Source organism: Alligator sinensis, unplaced genomic scaffold (assembly GCF_000455745.1).
Source record: "Alligator sinensis unplaced genomic scaffold, ASM45574v1 scaffold42_1, whole genome shotgun sequence".
Classification (NCBI taxonomy): domain Eukaryota; kingdom Metazoa; phylum Chordata; order Crocodylia; family Alligatoridae; genus Alligator; species Alligator sinensis.
In genome coordinates, this window is record NW_005842860.1 from 581,043 (window position 1) to 588,769 (window position 7,727).

Below are 7,727 nucleotides of genomic sequence, written 5' to 3' on the forward strand. Positions count from 1 at the left end.
ACCGCCACAGGGTCTGGGGCCGGGCTGCGCCGCCACCACCGCCACAGGGTCTGGGGCTGGGCTGCGCCGCCGCCACCGCCACAGGGTCTGGGGCCGGGGCGGGCTGCACCACCTCCCCGCTGGGCCCAGTCAGGCCAGGCTGCACCACCTCCCCACGTATACATCACCATGGGGGGCAGCGGCACGGGCAGGCTGGTGGGCTGCGGCAGAGCCTTGCCCTCCGTCTCCTTCTCTCCTGGGGGCACTGCCGCCGCGGCTGCTGCCTGCCGGGGGATGTAGTGGACACCCAGCGGCGCCTCCGGGGCCCAGCGGGGAGGCACCGCTTGGATTGGAGTCCTCACCCGGGGGTGCAGGGAATGCATGGATTGTTTTTCGAAAACACAATCTTCCGCGAGTTATACGTGGGTGCGAGTTATACCCGTGTGCAGGGTATATGCATGAAAATATGGTAATTCCGTCAGCAAAAAAACCTATTAGTACAAAATGCAACACTGTTGCTGCTCTGCAGGGCCCGCACGTGCACTAGAAACTAGTCTAAGTCTTTTCCTTCCACTTTTCTCATAGTACAAGGTAATGTACTTCATACCATTCTTAACAACTTCAATGCCCTTCTCAGATTCTGGCACACAGTGGCAGGGACTTTTTTCTCATAAGCAAGAAAGTTATCTAAGGGGAAAGGAGCTAAGAGACATGTTGATTTAGAAAGTCCCTTAGCTGGCAGCAAAGCAAGGTGAAATTGGTTGCTCCAAATAGATTCATTCTAAGAGGAATTATGACTGGGATTTCCAAAGTACTTAATAGGTTGAGGAGCTGTAACAGGGGGCCTACTTGGGGCCCATCTAACCGTGGCCCGCCCACCTGTTCCTGGGCCAACCGCCCACATTCTTACCCGCCACGCCTTGTTGATACAATTAATTAATGGATGTTAATAAGCAGGAGGCTGCCCATTTTCTGCCCCGATGCCAGGGGGCGCTATCTGCAGCTCCTTTCCAGCCCTACACCACAGCCATAGCCTTTCAGATGCAGCCCAAGCCTCACAGATGGCATCTCGATGTTCCTTTAAACACCGGCTCTGACACTGGGCCCCAGAATCCTCCTATTGAACCCCATCTGGATTCCTCTCCTCAGGCGGTCTCTTCCGCCATCATACCAGGCACCATAGCTCCCTGAACTGATCCCCTTTGGGTGTGACCCCCCCCACCGGGACCTTCGGCTCTCTAGCCCTGGCCCACCTCCAGGCCAGTCCGGACCCCAGACCCTCAGCTCTTGGGCGTTCCTCACGGTGGGCCCCCAGCTCTTTGACCCTTCCGGTCCTGGCCCCAACATGGACCAGTCAGGGGAAACTCAGACAGGCCTGAGTCTATGGCCCTTTTCTCACTCTCCAAGGGTCCACTCTCTGAGCCCTCCAAAATAAGGGGTAACCCACCCGGTCGTGGGGGCTAGGGGTTAAGGCGCCCCGACCTGCCTTTCACTGGGGTGGTAACTGGCCTGGCATTTCCTGGGGGCTCCTGTACCACTGAGAGCCCCACCAGGCCACCCACTCCCGGCAGGGTGCAGTTTTAGGTCATACCCAGGACCAGGAGCCTCCTATCCATCCCCTACAGCTCCTCCCTTACCTCCAGATGATACTAGCAACTCTGCAGCCAACGATGTTGTTGCCTGGCCCCCAGCATCAGACCTGCCTTGTTTATATGGGCAGTCCTGAATCTAATGGCTGCCCTCATCAGGCACCTGCTGGCTGCCAGCTCCAGGCCCTTAAAGTGGTAGGCACAAACACTGCCCTGCCACAGGAGCCCATCTAGCTGAAGTCTGGTTGAAACAAGACAAGAGATTGCCCTCAAGACCTTCTGAACGTTCCCGACTAACATCCAGACCTATTTGCACCTTCTACATTCAGTTGTGTCATACAAAACAAGAACTGCCTTTACAGGATCTGTTAGAGCAGGTAACCATCAGGTATGAAACTCACTCAGCAGAGGCTCTAGAATAGTCATATGGCCTCATTTAAGCTCCCTATTAAGTAGTACATAAGGGCTAATTTAGGCTGTCAACACAGAGGTGGATTTCTCCCATGAAGCAAGCTCCCCTGCTTTAATATGGTACAGTGGAAATGTTCATTCAAACATTTCATTATTCAAGAGAAGTCAAGTTTTCAGTATGGGGTAAAGAAAATAGAGCCCAGAAACTCAGTCACAGGCTGAAACCTAAAAATCACATGAACAGGAACTACTACTAACAACCAGCTGAATGGACATATACAGGCTTATTATAAAAATGAGCTGCTGGTCTCAGCCTAGCCATGGAGAACAGTCCACCTTACAACTGAAGTTTTGCTAGTACAAAGAAACCAGGGACTGGCCAAGCATCCAGAATGAGCTCCTCTCACATCCTCACTGAAATTGGCTGAGGTGTACCAGCAACCGAGCACTAAAAAGACTGGGCTGCTACTGGTCACACTGTACTGGCTCTGTGCAGAGAGGATTTGATCTTGTACCACTGAAATCTGAGATTCTGCTGTAGATTTCAGTGGAATCAGGTCTAAATCAAGTCATTTTCAAAGATTTCAATGTGGCACACTGCCAAGCACTGCATTTAAAAGAGAAAACAGAAGTGCTTTCTGCAGCATCACTGAGCTGCCAGGCACAAAGGCAGATTACTTGTGCCCCAACTATCATGCTCTAAGAGCACGTTTAACTTGATGGGCTCTAATGAGTCTGAATGCTTGACAAAATACTAGCATCAGCAGCCCTGAGTCCACATATGGACATGACCTTTTAATCTTAAGCAGATAAATTTCTAATTGAAAGAGGCCATGATGCACTGCTGTAGAGTGGACATAATTTAGTTGCTTAAATTATCTAGTCTTCACAGCACATCCAAAAGTAGGAAATACTAACTGTCAGGAAGAATCAAACATCCATTTCCAGGGGGAGGAGACAGCTCTTCCGTGGGACTCAATCCAAGAAGAAGCCTTATTCAGTCTCCCTGTCCCGAGATGTCCTCCAGCAACCAGCCTTAGCGTGACTTCACAAGGGGCAAGCCTCTGGCTTTGAGACCCTGGCTCTTCTCAGTCCCTGGCCTCCCCAGTGATGTACAGGACCCAACTCAGAGAGCTCCTCCTCTTAAACAGAAAAAAAAAAAAAAACAAGCTCCCAGGAAGGACAGGGGTGCTTTCTCCTCTTAGGGAATTCGTACGTGTACTTGCACCACAGCGCTGGGAACTTTTAAAAAAGTGCCCAGTGCCGCAGTGTGTGCATTTGTATAAATGGCGAAATGCGCATCAGCACTGAGAAAATGGAGGCAGTGCACTTCTGAACTAACACACAAAGGTGTTTTAGTTCAAAAGTACACCACGGCCATCTTCTCAGTGCTGATGTGTACTTCATCATTTATACAAATGTATGCAATGAAGTGCTGGGCACATCAGCTCATTTGCAGAGCAGACACAGTTAATCGAGCCTGATCCAACGCACCAGAAATACAGCGCATCAGAGCAGACAAATGTATGTATATAAATGCCCCTAGAGAGCAGATAGAAGTACAGCTCCCCGCTGTAACTGAGAATGCTTTGCAGGAAGTGTTCCGAGTTGCAACGATCCCCCAGACCTGCTGGTTCCTGGGAGAGGGGAATGGAGCTACTGGCTAGAAGTCTAGTGCCAGTTTCCCCTGGCAGTGCCTGCCCCCCCTCCCCCCCAACCTGCACTGTTTTCAGGATTGGAGCAGGGAAAGGGAGCAGAGAGAGCTCGTTCTAAGGGTTCCCCAGCTGGTGCTGGAGGGTGGGGTGAGTGTATTGGAGCCCCCCACAACACACCTTGGGAGGGCTCCAATACACCCAACCCCACCCTCTAGCGAGGGCTGAAAAACCCCCAGATCCAACTCCCTCTACTCCCTTCCCTTCCCTTCCCCCATTCTGAAAACAGTGACAGGCTGGGAGGCAGCACAGACAGAAGTTACTGAAAATGCTATGGTTTCAAAACCTTTTCATCTCCACCCTCATGCAATGCAATGAGGTTTCAGATTTTTGCATGGGTGGGCCCTTTTAAAGTGCTTTGCAGTGTGCACTTGTTTGGTCATGGCTGTAGAGCGCTTTCTGGAGCCAGACTGGGCAAAAATTATCATTTCTGTCTGTGCCCTTAGAGTAGGCATATCAGAGTGAAGATGTTCCAAACAGCACAACAGACTCCATTCCAAAACACTCTTTATTGCGCTGTTTCAGTTTCTTCTGTCCTCACTCAAACTTTACTGTGTCCTTCCTGGAACTATTCCTTTTCTCCCTGTCTGCCCTGGGACCTTCTTTTTTTCTCTTCCCCAGCTCTCTCAGAGCCTCACTCCTTCTCCTCAAGCCCAGTCAGTCACATTTGCAATGACACAGTTCTCAAACTATAGTCTTAACGGGGAGACAACACTCACCCAGTATAATGAAATATTAAGTTATGGGGAACTGATTAAAAAGCAGCCTATGGCCTACTGTCAGGCCTAGACTGCCATTTGCCCCCTTGGAGTGAAAAGGGCATAAAAGGTGTCCCACTTACAAAGCTATTTACATCAACATATCCTCATACTGACCCCCTCCTCAACTATGAACTCTTGTTGGGAGTTCATAATGCTCCCAACTAGAACTGCAGGCTAGACCTCAGCCTACACAACCCTTTTCATCACAGTAACACCTCAGAAATATACTGCCTTTCACATGCTGGTGCTTCTTTATTGCCAAAACAAAGAGAAGAATATTAATTGGTTTTTCAGTAATATTACTTAACAGTTCCTTGTAATCAGTCTGTGCAGAAGACAAAGAATCTTTGTTTCAACATGAGTGACTGCTCTTAATATTTAAGAACGGATTTCAAAGGAAGACAAACTGAGCTTTATTTATAATTATATGAAACAGACTGACACTACAAGGGCTAAATTTTTAAGAGGGCAGTGAATATAGGGGTCCTCGCTTTGTAGATACAAGTTTGAGACACTTCAAAGGGATGCCATACTAAAAAGGAGGGCACTCAGCTCTTTCTGAAATCTATGTATTTGTAAACAAGCCTTAAATGGGGTAACCAAAAATTGAGGCACCTCAAAAAATAAGTCACTTTTCAAAGTTTTCATTGCCATTTTTATCAGTGAGGAAAAAAAAGAATTTAAAAAAAGAGCTGAGACAACAAGGGAAATAAAGCATTGCTCTTATCAAAAAGTGTTTCTTTTCAATATCAATAAGATACATGGTGGTATCCTCTGATAAAGGCTGATCTTAAATCACTTTTACATGTACAGGATTGTACTGCACAGGATAAATGATCAAAAAATAATGCAGCATTAAACTGTGCAGTATCTTAGTGGAAAAACAATTAAGCTCTCACTTTTTGTTCCTAGGGTAGTAGATATAGATAGCAAAATATTTGTGAAATAGCTGGATGCAGTCTGAAATGGTCTGCTAATTGACTGCAAGCTTCTGAACCAAGTCAAAAGCTTGTAGGGAATTTCTCTGACATAACTTTTTCTTATCAGAAAGCACCAGTCCATCATAACTGAAGTTGTTTGTAGATCAGCTCATTTAAAAAGTTTTGAAACTGTTGAAATGTTTTGTTTTGATATGTTTTAAATGATAATTGCCAAGTCTGCATTCAAAAATTTTATTATTTAAAAATTTAACCTTCCTATTGTAAAAATAATTGTAAAGTTATAAACAATTGAAATAAAGTGTTTCCAAATTCTCAAAATGCTTTACTTGACCCCAAGCTTTTTTCCTTTTTTGGAGGAGGGAGGAAGAAGGATTTCTGATTCATGACTATTTTTGAGATTTGAACTCTTTGTTTCAATTGGCTAAGGGAACATCTTTCAATACCCCTAGATCTATAACTAGGTAAGAATACTCAAGATAGTGCCACCTGAAAGCCTGGAAATCATTCTCTCATTTTGCTGATCTAAGTGCAGGGCATCCAGCTCTGAAAAGGTATCAGGTAAAATACTCAAAACAACGAAGGTGCACAAAGTTACCAGTCACTTCTGTGTGAATACGCCAAGTACACAGTTTACTGCACATCTATATCAGATAAGTGCATAATTCACTTACCTGCATAATGTAATACTGGTCCCAATTTGTTGCTTGTTGTTTATATTTTGCAACAAATCTCTGTTTTTCTGCATATCAGTTACATGCATAAACCACTTGCAATGTATAGAAATTCTCTGAGCCCACTGTCTACTTTGTAATACAACTAAACTCCGTTTCACTGAATAAATGTAGAAGCTGACAGGAATCTTCACCTTCAAGGTTGCTAAAGCAGACTTGGACTGACTAGGTCATGGCAATTTCAAGGAGAGTATTATAGGCATAAGGAGCACTGAGAAACAAGGTAATGAGCGGTGAAAAGCTATGCGCAGCCTGTTTCACTAGTTACTGTGCATTAGTACTAGAAAAGTGAGTATGTATACAGCCTTTTGTCAGTCCTGAGGCTATGCAATTAAATACAGACTGCTGTACATATTCCAGTAAATTCTGTTAGTCCATGCCATGTAGCTGTAGATATTAGCCAATTTGTTTTCCTCTTAAATGGCACCATTCCCAGGACCAAGCTCTGTGAACATACTGAAATGAGCATCCTAAGATCCCTCATCTTTTCTTCAGGCTAATCAAAAAAAAGAAAAAGAAAAGTAATATAAGTTTCCCTCAAGAACTATCAAAGGCACTCCTATCCTGAAACTGTGGCAACAATGAAGCAATTGGAGATGAACAGAATTTCAGCTGGAATATTACTACATGGCCTAGTATGTGTGTTGTATGGAATAAGACAGAAAGCTAGGTAAAAGCAGTACTCCTGAAGAGTGACCACAGTGGGACTCTGACACTGACTGAAAAGGAGCATATTCTGGGATGGATATTTGGCTTGATACTATTTTTATACCTTTTATGCCTTGGACCTGTGCCAGCCCCCCCACCCCGCCAAATAAAAACATTTTCCATGGGAAAAAGCAGCTTTTTCCAAACAGGAAGCCCTTCATAAAATTGTCCTTATTGACTTATTTTTAGGAACATTTACACAGCAATCTTAAAATAGTAACTTTTATTGAAACAGTTATAGAAATTTTGATTTATCAAAAAAAAAAAAGAGTGTTATTGTAAGTAAAAATAATCAAAGTACAAGAAAGACTAATAAAACCTCTATGAAAATAAGTTACAAATAGGCCAATTTTAAATATCTTAAAAACAAATTTTGGGTTTTCCCCCCCAAAAAAACTATTTTTTTCATCCTGGTCTTAGTTGTATCAGCAGTAAGATTACATGAGCTCACCTACAAGGAGAATCACGTTCTTATTGAGACTAACCCAATGATCGCTCCCTCTCTAAATAAATAAATAAATACATAAATAAATGGAAGCTTTCAGCCTGCTCTAATAAGCTCTGTATTACCTGAGTACATTAAATGCCCACAGGCACCATAAACTTCCTTTTACTGCATTTCCAGCCATAAGATTCCCCAGCTAGTCTTCCCTGTAATACAGGGGGAGATTCATAGAGAAAAACTGCATTTTAGCTTCAAAACCCAATTGCCTTGGCTTTTCCCTGCACTGCTCAAGCAGGAAGTTTGCATTCCTTCTCACATCAATAATATAAATCGATGATCCAGAGTCCACACAGACAGACTCCTGCACACCTGAGGAAGCCCAGCAATTCTATTGGGACTGTAACCAATCTCATTGCTGGAGTAGGCATTTGAGGGGAAGCAGTTCAGCAG

The 7,727-nt window shown here is 44.8% G+C and overlaps 1 protein-coding gene across 5 annotated transcripts in view; it reads right to left on the minus strand.

Annotated features, from left to right (window-relative positions):
- The window catches only part of TMEM150C (transmembrane protein 150C), a 72,164-nt gene that overhangs the window by 31,107 nt on the left and 33,330 nt on the right, over positions 1–7,727 (minus strand). The window lies entirely within an intron of this gene.